The sequence below is a fragment of the Lemur catta genome, chromosome 2 (assembly GCF_020740605.2).
Source record: "Lemur catta isolate mLemCat1 chromosome 2, mLemCat1.pri, whole genome shotgun sequence".
Taxonomy (NCBI): domain Eukaryota; kingdom Metazoa; phylum Chordata; class Mammalia; order Primates; family Lemuridae; genus Lemur; species Lemur catta.
Window position 1 is genome coordinate 6929087 of NC_059129.1, and position 16504 is coordinate 6945590.

The 16504-nt window shown below is 43.6% G+C and overlaps 1 protein-coding gene across 2 annotated transcripts in view; it reads right to left on the reverse strand.

Annotated features, from left to right (window-relative positions):
• The window catches only part of GRIN2A (glutamate ionotropic receptor NMDA type subunit 2A), a 298713-nt gene that overhangs the window by 10829 nt on the left and 271380 nt on the right, over window positions 1-16504 (reverse strand). The gene's annotated exons all lie outside the window — the stretch shown is intronic.

Sequence of the window (16504 nt, forward strand, 5' to 3'; positions counted from 1 at the left end):
GGAAGAAAAAAAAAACGTAGGCATGCTTAGCATTTTTTTTTTGTCTCTCTTTTATGTGCATTTTATTCAGTACCATTTGGGAGAAAATTCTCTGATCTAAATATCTAGCAATTACACTAACTGTCTAGCAATTCGCTTAAACTATGCTACTTAGACTATGATTCAGCCTTTAAAAACTATCCTTCAAGGACAGGGAAAATCAAGAAAGAGGCATATAATGTTAAATGAAAAGTATGATTATATTTTGTTATGTGGATATATATGATCTCTAAGATGAAATGAGGCAGAGAAATACAAAGAAAATCTCTGTTTATATTGATTCTCTTTTGAAGAAGACAATCATAATTATTGATTTAATATTGGTCTGCTTTTTAAATGTTGTGAAATTAGTATGTATTGCATTGCTTTCAGCTTGTTCTCATTCTTAACTGATATGGCTGAACATATAAATCTAAGTTGACGATCATTTTTCCTTGACCTTTTGAGGATTCTATTAAATTTTCTTCTGACCTGGATTGTAACTGTTAAGAAGTCGGCTGATCATCTCATTGTCATTACTTTCCATGCAATCTATATTTTCTCTCTAACTATTTTTTAGAATTTCATTTTGTCTTTGGTATGAAATCAAGGTAGAGATTCTTTTCATTTGTTCTATCATTTTTGTGTTTTTTCTTTTCCTGAAAATTTTGTTTGAAATACTCTGGACCTTCTCATTCTATCCTCCGAAGTATTAACCTGGTTTTAATATTTTTCATTCCTTTCTGTCTCTCTGCTGCAGTTGGATGAGTCCCATAAATCTATTTTCTAGTTCATTTCTTCTTTCATTAGTGATATTTAGCTTTATGCTTTAACTTTAATCTATCTATTTGAATTGTGACATTCATTTGATTCTTTCACAATTCTGCCTATTCCTTTTATCATAATATTCCATCCTTTGTTATGATTTTTAAAACTTTTATGTATTTGATAATTTCAAACCTATAGTCTTTCAGATTATTCTCCCTTCCTCCCCCTGCCTTAGTTCTTGGGATTCTCCTTCTTCTGTTTGTTATGTGTTCTGACTCTCATGGTGATTTACTTCCTTGTGGCATTTGTAACTTTTGATCATTAGCTAATCTTCTGCAGCTTGTTCTCTCTCTAAGCCCCAAGAGACTTCCAAGAACACTACATTATAGAAATGTCCCTACAGAGAGTTTCTGAGCTTGCTTCTGCCATGGCTCCAGGAGTTTCCAATGTACCAGTTTTTGTGTGAAATAAAAAAAAGTGTTTACTGTGTTTACTGCACCATTTACATAGCATACATTTAGATGCCAATACTCATTTGAGTTTTAATTTCTCACTCAGAGCTTCAAACATAGCAAACCTAGCATTTTCTTCATTTTGATGGACAATAGATATTCCTACTCTTCTTTTCATAGACTGACTCATTAAACGTCTCAGATTTGCTAATCAGGAAAAAAGCATACATATTCACAAGGTAAACAAATAGGAAATCCATCTCCTTAGAAGTTCTTTACCCACAAAGAAGGATGCTGTTTAATCCATGGTGTAAAGTGATGGGAAAGGGGTATCTTGATTCAATTCCTTTCCTCTAGTGCTTTCACAAGTCACAAATGTCATGGGAGACTCTGCAATATTATCTCATTGTCTGCCCACCACCACCACAAATTCATCCAAATTCCTCTGTCCACCATATGCCTCGAGACATGTGACTGCTTCCTCTGCTCACAAAAACACCAATGCCTTCCCTTTCAAAATACAACATGCTGTTGACTTCTTCCTCCCTTTGGAGTCTACGAGAACACAAAAATGGGTCTTCTCACCATGATTTGTCAAATTCCCAACACATCTTCCTTTTGGTGTTGTCCCAAGGAGAGCCAGGTTTGTAAGCCTGTGACAAGGGCGGCCAGATATGAGAAAATCATCTTGATTCTCTTCGGGGTATAAATATAAAGATTGTTTCCTCTGCCCTTTGCCCAAACAACACCTCTTTTTAAAATAAGTCAACCTGGTAAACCAGACCCGAATTCTAAAAGGAGAGCAAATACGCATTTCTCAATATCAATTACAGCCTGTTCCACCTATTTCTGAATTAATCACTTCCTGCCTCGTGGCCCCCGTTGACTAGTGTACTGAACTGCAGTTCAAATGCTTTCTTTCATTTTTAATTTACTCAAGTATATTGTCATCTCCTTGAGGGAGATCAGAACCGTGTTCTACGGTTTTGATATTTCTCATGGCCTGCAGCATGCAGTGAGCATTGAATCCATATTTTCTGTTTCTTTTTCTCTCCTTATATCCCCAGGCTTAAATTGGGCAGTATTGCAGAAGTGTTCCAGTCTGTCTGGTGAATTATTCTTCCATATAAATAGAGAAAAAAACAAAGCAAAAGGGAACTTGCAGTGGGCTTAAGAGTAAGAAGCTGGGAAGTGTGCATGCCTTTTGCTAGGGTGAAGCGTCACGTGTCATCTTTGCAAACAGCAGCTCTGGGATACTCATTCCACCATCAGTTTCTCCTATTACGAAGAGGTCATAATCTTTGTCAGTGTGAGCGTGTGAACCAGAGCTAGTAAATGGAACAATTAAGTCTCTTTCCTGAAGCAGACTCATTCTTGCTGGGAAAACACAAGCTAAATGCTCTCATGGGAACAGAGGGAGGCTGGGCAGCTTTGGGTGGGCAGCCGTACCACACTGTCTCTCTCCCTACCTGAGAGGACGGGTCCCCACATCATGCTCATAGATAGCCTTCTCCCTCTCTGTTTACATCTCCAATGGCAGCACCCTCATGAACACTTGCAGAGCTCCTTTGCACCCATGGGAAGTTACACCTGTTTAAAAGTTCTTCATGTATCTGCCTTCGGGGGAGAAGATGTAGCCAGCCACAAGTGTCTCTGCCGTCCTCTGAGTTCTGCACCCTCCCGAGGAAGGCTGTCAGTTCAGTACACAGAGGAGGGTGGGAAGGTCTCTCCTTTCCTAAGGTTGGCAACATTGAAAGGCAGAGTGATGGGATTTCAAGAGTCAAGAGCCAGAGAGATGCCAGATCTAACAGGGAACATGCAAGGGCAGAGGCAGCATTGTGCGTGTCTCAGATTCGCTTCCGTTGGCTGTGTGGGGAAGGCTGTAAGCGGCCGTAGGAGGGTCAGTCAGACAAAAGCTAGAGGCAGGAGGGACACAGACAGTGAGGGCTGACGCAGGATCGTGGGGTTTCCCGCATTATCCACCCACTCCCTTATACGGTAGAAGCCATGTGTTTCACATTGGCAAAAAGGAATGAATGAAAATTCAACTAGACACTGTCCAGTAGATCACATGAAAGAAAGTTTCAGGTGGAAAACACTAGAATGAGCTACAAAAGGAGGCACCCTTCCCTGAAGATTTGGGGGAACATGTCAAATCACCTGGTAAGGCCTAGTCCCAAGAAGTTCCTATCAGAATCAATATCTAAGTCAGACTGCCCCCACGCCTGCTGGCTCTGCGATCTTGGTCCAGATACTCTGCTTATCTAGCTGCCTAGTCATCCACTCATGTATCTATTTTTCTATTTAACAAAATGCAAAAATTTGTCTATGCTTCAGGCACTGTACTGGAATTAAAAAAATTAACTCATGTAACCTTAATGTGGCTGGTTCCGTATCATTGTTATTTTACAGATGAGGCACAGAGAGGTTAAGGAATAGTTCTAACATCTACCAAATGGGAGTACAAGAGTATCTACCTCGTAGGAATTTTGTCAGAATTAAATGATATTGCATGCATATGAGGGCCTGGCACACACACACTGATTACTCAATAAGTACTTCTGGACGTATTATTATTACTAGCTGAAATCAGGGAAGCTGGGGGTGGGGCGGGGCAGACCATGCAACCCTTCCTGTGCCCTTCCGGTTCATGCAGTCTACAGTTCCAAGAATGCAGGTCCAGGGAGAAGGCTCAGCTCTCCGAGAAGACTCTGTTATACCCAAGTAAGAGAAGCCAGCTCCTTATTTTCCCTAAGACTGACTCTCAGCACTTCCAGAGGGACTGCAGCTGCTTTTCAGATTAGATTTCATTATATTCTGTAAGACTGTCTACAAGCTAAGGGGATTGCTTCAGGAGAGGATTTTATAGCAAGCAATGTGACTAGCCTTCAAACTTCCTCAGTACTTCTCCCCTGAGGTCAGTTGTGAAAAATCCATTTTGAACTTGTACCCTCTAGGCTTCGTCCAGGGCCTGAGAATTTGCTGAAACCCATCTTCTAAAATCAGCTTCTGCAGGCGCACATCTACATATTTTTTTTCTCTTGGTTTCTGGCCAAAGCACCTGACCCCAGGCAGTGACGGTATGAAGAGAGCTAGTGTGTGGTTTGGAGAAGGCTGGGTGTGATGTCCTGTTTCATTTCTGGTCAAGGAAGCTATTGGTTTTTGGTTCTCCAAGGACATGATTTGGGTTTTCTTTACTCATGCACTTACTTGTTCATTCACTCACTGAAAAGAGAACATTTCTAAAGGCACTTAACATGTAGTCGGCATCTCTGTATTTCCATAACGAGATGAATTACACATAGTCTTTGGCCTCTAAGAGCTCAGAGTCCTGTGGGAAAGACAGTCATGAAAACCAGCAGTTATGGCAAAATGAGATGATTGACTTGGCATCGGGCTGGAGACAGGAAGCACCGGGGAGTGTCTGGGGATCACAGAGCGGTTCAGAATTTCTGGGAAGGATGAAGGGATTAAAGGAGGAGCCTGCAGAGCTGGAGCCAGAGTGCAAAGGATTCAGCTTTCATGCTGAGAAGTCTGGGGTACCCTGGGCACAGTGGGGCCACTGGATGTGTTTTTATAGGGAATACCCCTGCCCAGCCGTTTTCTCGGGGAACCCAAGGCTCTTCAGTTGCTGCCCATGCTTCTCCAGTTACAGCCCCATGATCAGAAACCCAGTGTCTCCTCACATCCATCGTAAAGTAGGCTGTTTGTGTGTGTGTGATATCTCATTTAAGATCGCAAATTTGTAGGATGGTGCTACATTGTGGAGAAGGAAGGTCACTAGTAAATTCTATCCCAGTGACATAATCGCTATTAGGGCCCCGTCCTAATCTCAGAGTCAGGCAGAACATGCAGCTTAAGCTCTCCTGCTCCCAGGAAATGTAGTGAGTAGGAGAAATCCACCTGCAAGAAAATGCTGAGAAGGATCCATTGTAAACTGTCAGCGACATCATCACCACCCATAGTATTATAATTGATTCCAGATATACCAGCTGTGTGGCTTTGTGCTGAAAGCTTGGCGATCGCTGTCCCTGGGTACAGCTCAGAGGTCTCAACCTCCAGGAAGTCTTCCCTGAACGCACAGGAATGTGGGTATGAGACCGTGGTTTCTCCTACCATAATATCCTGGATATTTCTTTGATATCGAATCTGTCACACTGGAATGCAATTGTCACTTGCTTCTAAGTCTTCATCAATGAGAGGTGAGTTTATTCAGGGCAGGGATCTTGTCTTATTCTTCTTGTATCACCAATTTGAGGCACTGGTCTTGGCATGTAGTATGTGGTCCTCGTTGCGCCGATGACACAAGGCCCCTCTCTCCTTCATTAGTTTGTGGTCCACGGAGCTGGGGTCAGCAAGAGCCCGAGAGAGGGAGGAATTGATGAAGCCCCAGGCAAAGGGGCCAGGGACAGATTCTGAAACCCAGAAATCAAGGCTGACTCTTGGGGCAAGTATGTTCCAATCAGAGGTCCTGGCAACGGAGCCTGGTGGTTTCCCACAGGGAGTGAACTTCCATCTATAGCCCAAAGACGTCAGGAGGATGTCACTGCTGATCCCATTAGGGTTCGCTGTGAACACCAAGACGGAAACTGACCCCATTTCCATCCTGTTTCATGTCTTGCCCAGGGGTTGGGCACTTTGGGTTTCTCAGAAGCCCTATTGGAATTGGAAATGGCAAAGGAACAACTCTCTTTGTGGAAAATCTAGGGCACAGATTCATCGCAGGCTCATGTTCCCAATGGGGACAGACTCGGTCATCGAGTTCTGAGCTGCAGTCGTGGGACTGAGGATGGAACCCGCATGACCGAGGCCAAGTCCTCTGCTCACAGGGTCGTTCTGCATGTGGAAAGAGGCTGCTGGTGAGAGTTGGAGGTGTCGTCTGTGACCCTGGAGCAGAGGAAGGTCAGACAGACCATCCGAGCACTGACCTTGGGGCTTTAGCCTCATGAACGCTGCAGTCTTGACTCAAAGCCACGTGAGTCACATCCACCCTCTTGGATGTGGCAGCGAGAAACTCATCCCTTTGCCCCTTCCCCCTAATGACCCTACACCCTAATTATTGAAAAAGACAAAAAAAAAAAACCCTTAAAAACAAAACAAAACAAAAAAACAAAACCAACAAATCTGACAAAGAAGAAAAGAAGAGAAAAAGAAGACCCATGTAACCTTAGGTCTGAAAATACCATTCCGAAGCCCATGACCTTAGAGCGTCACTGGACTATTTGCCGAAGAGAAAAAAATACTTTTGATGGTGCTGGTGATGGGGACTAGCACAAGATTCTGGACACAAATAGATCGAATTTGGAAGATAAATATTCCTTATTTAAATGTCAGAATATTCCATTTCTGTATAATGCTGAGAAGTCACAAAACCAAAATAAAAATAGGGCTAGGCTTAAATGTATCCAGTTAGATGCAGAGACAGGCTGTCTTTGGCATGAATGTCTCACCGTCACCTTCTGACTGAGGTTTCTGCTCCACTGACAGAGCTGGAGAATTGCAGAGTCCATTGCTACCTGTCACTGTCTGCCTGGGATTGCAAAGGCCACATGGTCAACCACGCAAGTTGGAGTTGGGCAATTTTATGTGTATTTTGGAGAAGAAAAATGAAAAAGAGGAGAGAGGATTGGGTACCTCCATCAAACGTCAAACAATGCACAAGGTCACAATTTTCCACTAGAGGGTGAAGGTGGACAGAAATAGCCCTCTGAATTAAGACTGCAGAAAGTTGCAGGAAGTCTAGGAAACCCCAGGTACACCAAGCACTTCTGGAGTCTGCTTGTCTAATCTGCCCTACACAGATATAGATGGTCAAGCTGATATGACTTAAAAGGCATTAAGTGTTTGTGAGCATAAATAAATTCATAGTAACTTTTCACCATTGCACATTTTCTTGGTCCTCAGAATCCTGTGACTCTTGATGTAAGGGCATGAGGACTTTTTAGCATCACAAAGGGGTTCTTGTGTTTTAAAGTTTATGGATTTAAGAAAAAAAAGGATATCAATGACCCCATGCTGTTTTGAGAGCCCCTGGACTAAACTGGGGTTCTAGCGCCCCAGGGCAGCTAACAGCCCTGCCCTAATAGGTAGTCACAGTGTGCCTTTCACAGGACCCTTCTTTTACCTGGAGGACAGCTGTCTAACCTGTGACCAGGGGATCCTTCAGATGGGAAACTTGTTTATACTGGGGACATCCATGAGGCTCTCCAACCTGTGCCCACTTTATGTCTGCCTGACCATTGGTCTGGCACTGGGAGCCCCACCTTGCATTCTCCCCAGGGAAAACCCAACCCGGGGCAGTCCCTAGTTCTTCAGACAGAAGGTGCAACTTCAATTCACCAACACAATAGAAAATAAGTTTACTGCTTTATTACTTACAGAGCCTGGGCAGGGAGGGTACAATGAATCAGGACAGTTTTCTGTTCCGGGTCACACAAGACAGGAATGAAGAGTCAGACAGAGAGAGAGAGAGAGAGAGAGAGAGAGAAAGAGAGAGAGAGGAAAGAGGGAGAGAGGGAGAGAGAGGGGACAACTAGCAGTACATATAAGAGGGTGTGGCCACCTTAGCTTTGCGGGCAAGTGACTGAACAATCTGCTTAAGAAAGCTGCAAGTAGAGCCCAGTCTCCGAGGCAGCAGAGATGCCTCTAAGTTCTCATCTCTGGCCACAGGCTTGAGCCCTTTGGGTGTGGTGCTCTACTTCTAAAGCCTAGGCAGCAACTTTTGCTGTGTCGTTCTCGTTCCATGCCAAAAAAAAAAATATACACAAGTACAACGACCTCACTGCTTTTCAGGTTCTTTTTTACCGAAGTGTCATCAACGAGCTTCCTGAGACTATAAGCAAAATGGATCGTTTCCACTTGATCTGTATTCCCCACAGCCTAGGACAGTACGGGGAGCTCAGTGGGCACCCAAGACTTGGTTGTGGGATGAAGAAGAGAAGGCGAGAGCAGAAAGGGAAAAGGGGAAGAGGAAAGAGGTAGGATGGGAGGAAAAGAGGAGAAGAGAGAGAGACAGAAGGGAGAACTGAGACGCTTTATGGAAAGGACCCTACGCCAGCTGTCAGTGAGGTCTGTAACTACAGCAAAAGGAATACTGTTTTTCTTTACACAGGGGACTCTGGGATGGTGGGGAAGGCTGGGTTAAGACTTTAGACAGCTCTCAGCTCTCCCTTTGATGATATCACTCCCCCGTAGGTGTGGGGGTGCTCCTCTGGGTCCTGTCCCTCACCCCAAGTCTGAAGCACCAGGTGGGGTGAGACCATGGCCAGGAATGGGTGGAAGAACATACGGGGACAGGTGAGTAGTTAGATTTATATTCCAGCCCAGGAAAGCATGTGGGGCAGACACTACAGTCCTCTGGCCCCATTCTACTGATGATGAATCTGAGGTCAGGTTATGTGCTCCAAGGTCACAAAATAAGTCAGTGTTGAAGCTGGGAAAAGAATTTGGATCTCTATATAATTGGCTATAATCATACAAAAACATCCAAGCACACAGCCACTGGTGAACACACCAGTGCATAAGCCTGTTTTACCTTTCTCATAGAAGGTAGGAAAAGGGCAGTCAGAAATTGGAGGAGCCACACGCACTGCTAGTGGGAATGTAAATGGGTTGTACATCTTCTGAAAACTGCTTGGAAACCTCCACTAAAGCTGACTATATGCACTCTGTGACCCAGCAATTTCATACCTAGGTACATTCCCAAACAAGTAAGTGCCTTCATGCACAGAAAAATTAATGTACAAGGATGCTCAAAGCAGACAAATTCTAGAAATGAAGCAAATGCCCATGAATAGCAAAATTGATAAATAAATTATGGCATATGTGTACAATAAAATACCACACAACAATGAAAATGTTGTGGCTACATGAAGTAATATGTGTTAATGTCATAAAAGACATAAATGGAAATATATTGTATGAGTCCACCATTTATGTGAAGTGCAAAAGGAAGCAAAACCAATACACAGTCATGGAGGGCAGAATGTTGTTACTTTGGGGGGAATATTGGCTGGCAGAGGCCACGAGGGAGCTTTCTGGGGTGCTGGTCACATTCTATATCTTGATCTGGGGGCAGTTGCACAGCTGTATAAACATTAACTGGACATTGGAGTTTGTGTGTGTATATACATGTGTGTGTGTGTGTGTGTGTGTGTGTGTGTGTGTGTGTATAAAATATTGCCTTTCCAAATGAAAATGCTTAAAAAATATAGACTGAGAGGGATTTGGACCACCATTTATCCATCTCGTAAACCTTGCACAAGGCTATGTGACATCAGTATTTGACTTATCAGCAAGCCATTCATTATGCCTTATTTCCACTCTGATGGTTTTCCTGACATTTGACTTTTCCTGGTTGGAGCGATTCACTGCTTGTCTGGCACAGGTTTGCACCACTGACCTTGCTCGAATCCTGGTGTCGGATTGAAAACCAGCACCAAGACTCCGGATCTCACCAGGCCTTTTGGAAAATTTGCTGCAAACTTAACGCAGATGAAAACCCTTGGAGTTTCAACACATAAGAACAGTCAATGGCTCTCCAGGATATTGACGGATTTTATGTTTCTCAAGTAAATACTGTTCCATTACTATTCCAAATATGTCTCTAGTTAAAATTAGGAGGGAGATAAACAAGTCTAATTTTTATGGTACCATCTGGTCACAGGCCAATGGAAAAGCAGTTAAGCCCTTTATTGCTAATCTATGCTTAGAACTGACACATTTCTGCTTTGAAAACATTGCGTTTCTGAATAAATAGTTTGCCTGGACGTAGTCTTTAGGTCACAGGAGAGTCAAAGTGACTTAGTTGCTGGGGCATCAAAATGGCCGTTAATCATCATCCCCTTGGAGTATATATCATCAAATCCGCTATCTTTGTGTACAAATGAGGTTTATGTGCATGCAAAAGCCATCCACATAGGGTAGGAGCAATAACAAAATCCATATAAAAAATTAGACCCCTTCAATGGTCTTCAGCCACACTTCCCTGGTGGTTTCAAATGAGACCACATCTACGTGTGTAAGGAGAGCCATTGCATCCAAATCTGGTTCCAGATCCAATTCGATCAATAGAAGAGCTGGCTCAGGGCCTGCCTAAATGTGGAGCCTTCAGTCTTGCCTGCTTTATTTTTAACAAGTTATTATAGTCAATAAATGAAAATGAAATCTTTGGAAGCAATAAAAACTTTCATGTCTATTTTGATCCTTCCTGAATGAGGCAGCTTCACATTAAAGCCTATCTGACTACTTCTTCCATTCATAGCCTACCTCACATCTCCTGTGGTCCTTACTGAGGCTGCCATGCGGACTGACGCTCAGAAGTTCCACATCATTTATTGCTCAGGTTTTCACAATCACCAAGGTCTCTGTGTAGACCCAATTAGGAGCCCTGAGAGAAGGAGGGTGAACAAAACACAGGGCAAAGACCCGATATCACGGACCCCAGTTGGGTGATCTCTTTGGCCACTGAGTGCCAATATTTGCCAATCAGAGAATAAGATGTTTCTAAATACTAAATATTGTGATTCCAAAGAGTGATTCTTAAATATTATTGTGTACTAGACTCACCTAGAGAGGATGTAAAAATATCTCTAGGGGGGTAAAATTAGGTAACTATATTTCAACGGGCTCCCATTTTTGGATACAAAAATGTCAAAAGTGTCTTCGTAAAGAAGGGAGATAGGAGTGTTTAATCATTTTTATATCCCACCACCTGGAATTTAGAAGCTGTTCAGTTATTCTTTTTTGAATGAATGACTAGAAGGGAGAATGAATGAATGAATGAAAAAATGGGTGAATCAATTGGAGGATTTGTCAAAGGCACCCAGTCCTTCCTAACTTGATTAGAAAGTTGGTGATTTACAGAGTAGCCTAGCTCAGCCCCTACTGTGATTTCTGCCTTTGAAGTCTCAATTTGATTAAAACACTTTTAGCAAGGAACAATAACTTTCTGAAATGCTGGGGATTATGCAGTTCCAAGGAGCTCTGTGGGGAATAAGCAGTTCTGGCAACCCAGGCAGGTCTTTGTGAACCCGGGGAGGCTGCGCTGCAAGCCTGTATCGGGGCCAAACATCTGACTTGCCTGAGTTACATTCTGTCCTTGTTTCATTCCTTCTCATCTCTTGCTTCTGGGTCCTGAGTTTTCCCCAAACTGCCAGGGTTGAATGATCTCAAAAATTAGGCTGGGCTTGTTCCCCTGGTGCCAGGGCCTGAGGCACAGACAGGTTTCCTTCACCACGGAAAAATGAAAAAATGTGTAGGTCACTTTCTCTCCCACCCTCAACCTCTGCCAGCAAGTTATTTTGCCCAGGATCATCTGCAGGGAACTGATGTTGTCCCATTAGTAAAAGAGGAACACTGAATCTGGGGTCTGACCAATCTGTGTTTAAATCTCACCTTTCCAGATGAGAAAACCTGCCTTACAAGATGCCTGGGAGGGTTACAGCAGCTAAAGGAGAAACAATATTGCATAATGGTTCAAGCAAAGATCCTAGAGCCCTCGTGCATAGGTTCTCAGATCTGCCACTTGGCTGGGTGATCTTGAACACCTTACTAAACCTACATGTGACTCAGTTCCCTCATCTCTAGACAGGGCTTAATAATCACAACTCGTGCCATTTAATCACTGTGAGGATCAAATGAAATGAATACATGTAAAGACTGAGATGATTTGGTGACGCATAGTTACCACTCCATAAGTGTTACTTGCCATAAATTTCTATTAAAATAATAATAATCATGGTAACTTTGAACTACTTCCATGAGGAGAAATGGCAAGCTATCCCATGCCCTTAAAGGGGGTTCTCAGATTCTCTGCACTTCCCCTCCCTCAACCACCTCCCCAGCCCCCAAATCCTTATTTTGCATTTATTTCTTTAAATGGGCTGAGGCTGCTGGTTGCATTAGGGTGTTGCTGAGTCATCTGAGGACACAGGGACCTATGTCAGGAAGAAATGCTGGCAGAAGAAGCCAGCAGGAGGCAGATGAGACACCTCAAGGCAGGAGAAGTCAGTTGGTGGTCTGTGCCTTGCACCACCGCCCTGGAGCAGAGACAAGGCAGTGGACGGCCCTGAGACTTCTTGAGTTTCACCTGCAGCGTGGCTGATTCTCAGCTTGACAAATCCAGCCTGCTCCGTGGATGCCCAGGCTGGATACTGCCTCTCCTCTCCCATTCCTTCCCTCTTAGCCTTACCTCTCCCTTCCTTTTACCTCTTCGCTTCCTATAGCCTCCTTTCTTCCTTTCTTCCCTCTTTCCTTCCTTGGTGACTCTGCTCTTTTCTCTTCTTATTTATCCTTCATCATTTTCTTCTTCCTCTTCCTTCTTTTTTTCCCTTCCAATTTCTCCCTAATATATCTCTGTCCCTTTTTCCTTTCTTACCCCACTTGCCTTTCCTTTCTTCTGGTTCTCATCTCAATCTTCTCCCTTCCCTTAGGAGAATGGGACAACCTGCAACATTCAGTCTCCTCTGCCTTTCTTACCTTTCTCCAGACAGTCTAGGTCAGGTGGCACCAAACGTTTTCTATAAAGGGCCAGACAGCAAATATTTTGAGCTTTGCAAGTCATGCGGTTTCTGTTGCAACGACTCCACGCTGTTGCTGTAGTGTGAAGTCAGCCACAGATAACACGTAAGAGAATGGATGTGACCGCGTTTCAGTAAAACCACATTTTCAAAGACAGGCCATGGCTCTATCTGGGCCATGGGTTTTGCCAAATGCTGAGGAAAACGCTCTTTCTCTTGTCACCCGCTTGATCACAGACCAGCAGAATGGAGCACAGATTTCAGCCGCATGTTTGTAATTGCTGGGCCCCCGCAGGTACCATCCCTGGCCGCTCCCTCTCGGGTTCCTGATTCAAGAGGCCGAATCCCAGACCCTCCTTTGATCTGGTGGGCACAGAAGAACCAGGAGTGCTGATGTACGTTGCTGACAGTTAAGTGTGAATACCTGAATTAGTGGCTGAAGTTAAAGAATTCAGAAAACAAGTCTTGGTTGGTAAGACATGTGAAATACAGCGTTAGAGAAAGAGACAGAGAGACATTAAGAAGGAAGCGTTCAAGTATTTAAATTCTTAGGACTACAGGAGTAAACCCAGCAAAGAACACAGTGGGAGTGCAACCCAGTTTGGCAGAGAGAGGATCTGGTTCAGATGAAACTGCGCAAACGTCACTCCGGGTTGCCAGGGCTTTAGAGTTCTCTATTTATGCTAATGACATCGCAATGAACAAAACCACATGTCAGTGAAGTAGAACAGGAATCAGGGGTGGAGCAACACAGCTTTATTCACAAGCTCCTCTTTGGGGTAGGGATTCGGGCTAGAGCTTGGGAGATGCTTACAAAGGAGAGAGTGAGATGATGTGAGCAGCGTTGGTTTGTCAAAGATCTAAACCAAGCATATGTGCTTGAGAACATTGTGGACATGAAACCTGCCTGCGGTTCCTCCATTAGTGTGGTCTTCCCAAAGACAAACAAAGTAAGTGTTTGTGAGTCCACGTTGTCTCGCCTGTCCTGCCTCTACCGTGCTGCAGGGAAGGAGGAGGGGCCTGGGACACAGCAGAGCTCATTCTACTGGAGGCTTTTATAATGTGGGTTGTGTTGCCAGCCACTATGGCTGAGGATACCCCAACTGCCTCCTCACCCCTCGCTCCTACCACAGAGGTCAAGTCTTCCCCAGAGGAACAGGACAAGGGATCATTACAGGTTCTGTTTTCCCTTTGTTTTGTGTTTAATATATAATTGGCCTAGGAGGCAGGAAATCTAGGGTTTAGGCCCAACTCTGCCACTCCTCGATGTACAACCTTGGGTAAGGTCATACCCTCTCTGGCTTCAGTTTCCCTATTACTGGACTTAGTAGCAATTCATATCCACTCCAGTTCTAAGAGCCAGGAAATATACAGTCTTGCTGGTTATATATATCCCAGAGGATTTTGTTAAAGAGATCAATGGGGATCTATGACCACAATAATACACAAATTAAACAATGAAGGAATTTGCCTCTGTCTTATAGTGAATACAGTGGCAAGAGGCTTGGGAAGATTGTCATATCAGGCAGTGCTTTCATGGTTACCTCCTTGCAACTCTATAGAGGTGTCTAATGTCCTTCTTAAACAAAGCAATGTCCCCTTCATTGGAGAAGATACTCAATTGGTGATATAAATCCTCCAAAAGTATATGTCTGCAGCATTTTCAAATTCATTCATTCATTTAACAAATATTGTTTGAGCACCTGCTGTGTGCCAAGCTCAGCTGTGAGTCCTGGGGGACAGGAGGGGCAACAGGGATGGACATGGATGGTGTATGCCCTCAAGGGACTCACAATGCAGTGCACTCGAGTGGGCCAGGGGACACAGAGGGGCCACCAATGAGCTGGCATCTAACATGTGCCAGGTACCAGGCTGGTTGCCTGATCTTTGTTTTCACATTTAATCCTTAAACAATTCAGATTTAAAACTGACATTCAAAGAAATTAATTTGCTGAAGGTATCACCACTAGGAAACTGTAGAACCTTCATCTTACTCACTTCCCTTCTCTTGCTTTGCTAAATGCCACAGGAATGCTATAAGCACGGATCTACAGGAGTTTACAGGAAGGGTATCTAGCTTGTAGGTCTCTAGGGGAGACTTCATGGAGGAGCACAGAGGCTGCAGGGTGGGTCAATGTCAAATCAGGAAAGGGGTTAGGAGAAGAGGGAAGGAGGAATTTCATTTTTAAAGGGGCCCGCATCAAACAGTCCATGCTTATGTGATAAAACTTCAAATGGTAGAATTTAGGAAAGTTGAATAGGAAAAGTATTTAGAGGTGGGGTCTTCAGAGATGTCCTCAACCCACACTGTCATACCATCCCTAAGCCAGCTCTGAGAAGATGGGCTGCGAGGGCCTCTCAGGGACGTGCCGTCCTCAGACTGGGTGTGTGTGGTCATCACTGTCCAAGCTGCAGGAGTGTCCAGCTCTCCCCAAGACTCAGACATCAGTCCAAGACATCAAGCTGGGAAGTTTTGTACAAGGGCAGTGCTGAGGATGTTAGCAACCCATTTAGTGGCCCACAGCAATTTATGAGAAGTCTAATTAAATATTAGAACTTATGCAATCACACAAATGCTCTCTACTCCGCCTGGCAGTGTAGGGTCCCTTGCCATCAAATGCCATCCTGCATACTTCAGTGGAAGAGCGGTCAACAAATAGAGGAACTGGGACCCCAGCACTGATCCACTCAGAGATAGGGAGGGGGCTTCTCCACGGACACCCCTCCCAGGCTCCCCACTCCAAGATCTGTGAGCATCATTACCCTGGATTGGGGTTTTCCAAAGCTCTAGAGTCAATCGTAGCAAGATTTCTTATTGATACAAGAGCAGAACTTGTGGTCCTTTTCAATCTGTTAACAATCTGGATGAATCTTTAAATGACTACTGGCAAAGCTGCAGCACAAAAGGGACAGAGGGAACCCAATGAACTAAAATTATATATCTATATAGTATCTTTCAAATATTTCATATATGACATCTATCATATATGCCCAAATATAATTAGGGTTACTAACTAGTTTTAAAACTGGTAGAGTCCTGGCAAAATTAGTTGAGTTGATCACTCTATTAATACAATATTAATATAAGAGATATATGTACCATAGCTTTAAAATATTTTATATGTAATATCTATTACACATACCTAAATATGATATAGGTATAATGAAATATACCATGTAAATAGCTCATAAAATATATGATAAACATGTATATATTTAGTTTGTTCGATGAACTTAGACAAGATTTCAGGGACAAGTAATTATATTTCTGAGTTTAAAAATAAATCCACAACCATGAAAACTTTGTACCAAAGTATAAAGAGAAAGATTAAATGTTTCTCAGTGCTAAAAAATATTATAGCTAAAATGACCTGGCCACCAGCAACTAAGATTTCTCCCTGCAGCGTGGTTTCACGGAAAGATGATCAGAAATGGAATCAGATGAACTTGGTTCAATTTTTACATCTATTAAAAAATCTGCGCAGGGTGTTGTCCATGGACTGGCAGCATGAGAGTCACTTAGGAGCTTGTTAGAAATGCAGGGTCTCAGGCTCCAGCCCAGACCCACTGAAACAGAAGCTTTGCTTTAGCAAGACCCCCGGGTGACTGCTGTTCGTGGTGAAGTTGGGAGACGCTCTGCTCTAGCTGCCTTAACCCAACCGAGCCTCATCTTCCTGCTCTGCAAAGTGGAGATAATAAGTCTACTCCGGAATGTTACATGAAGAGTTACCAGAACATCACATGTGA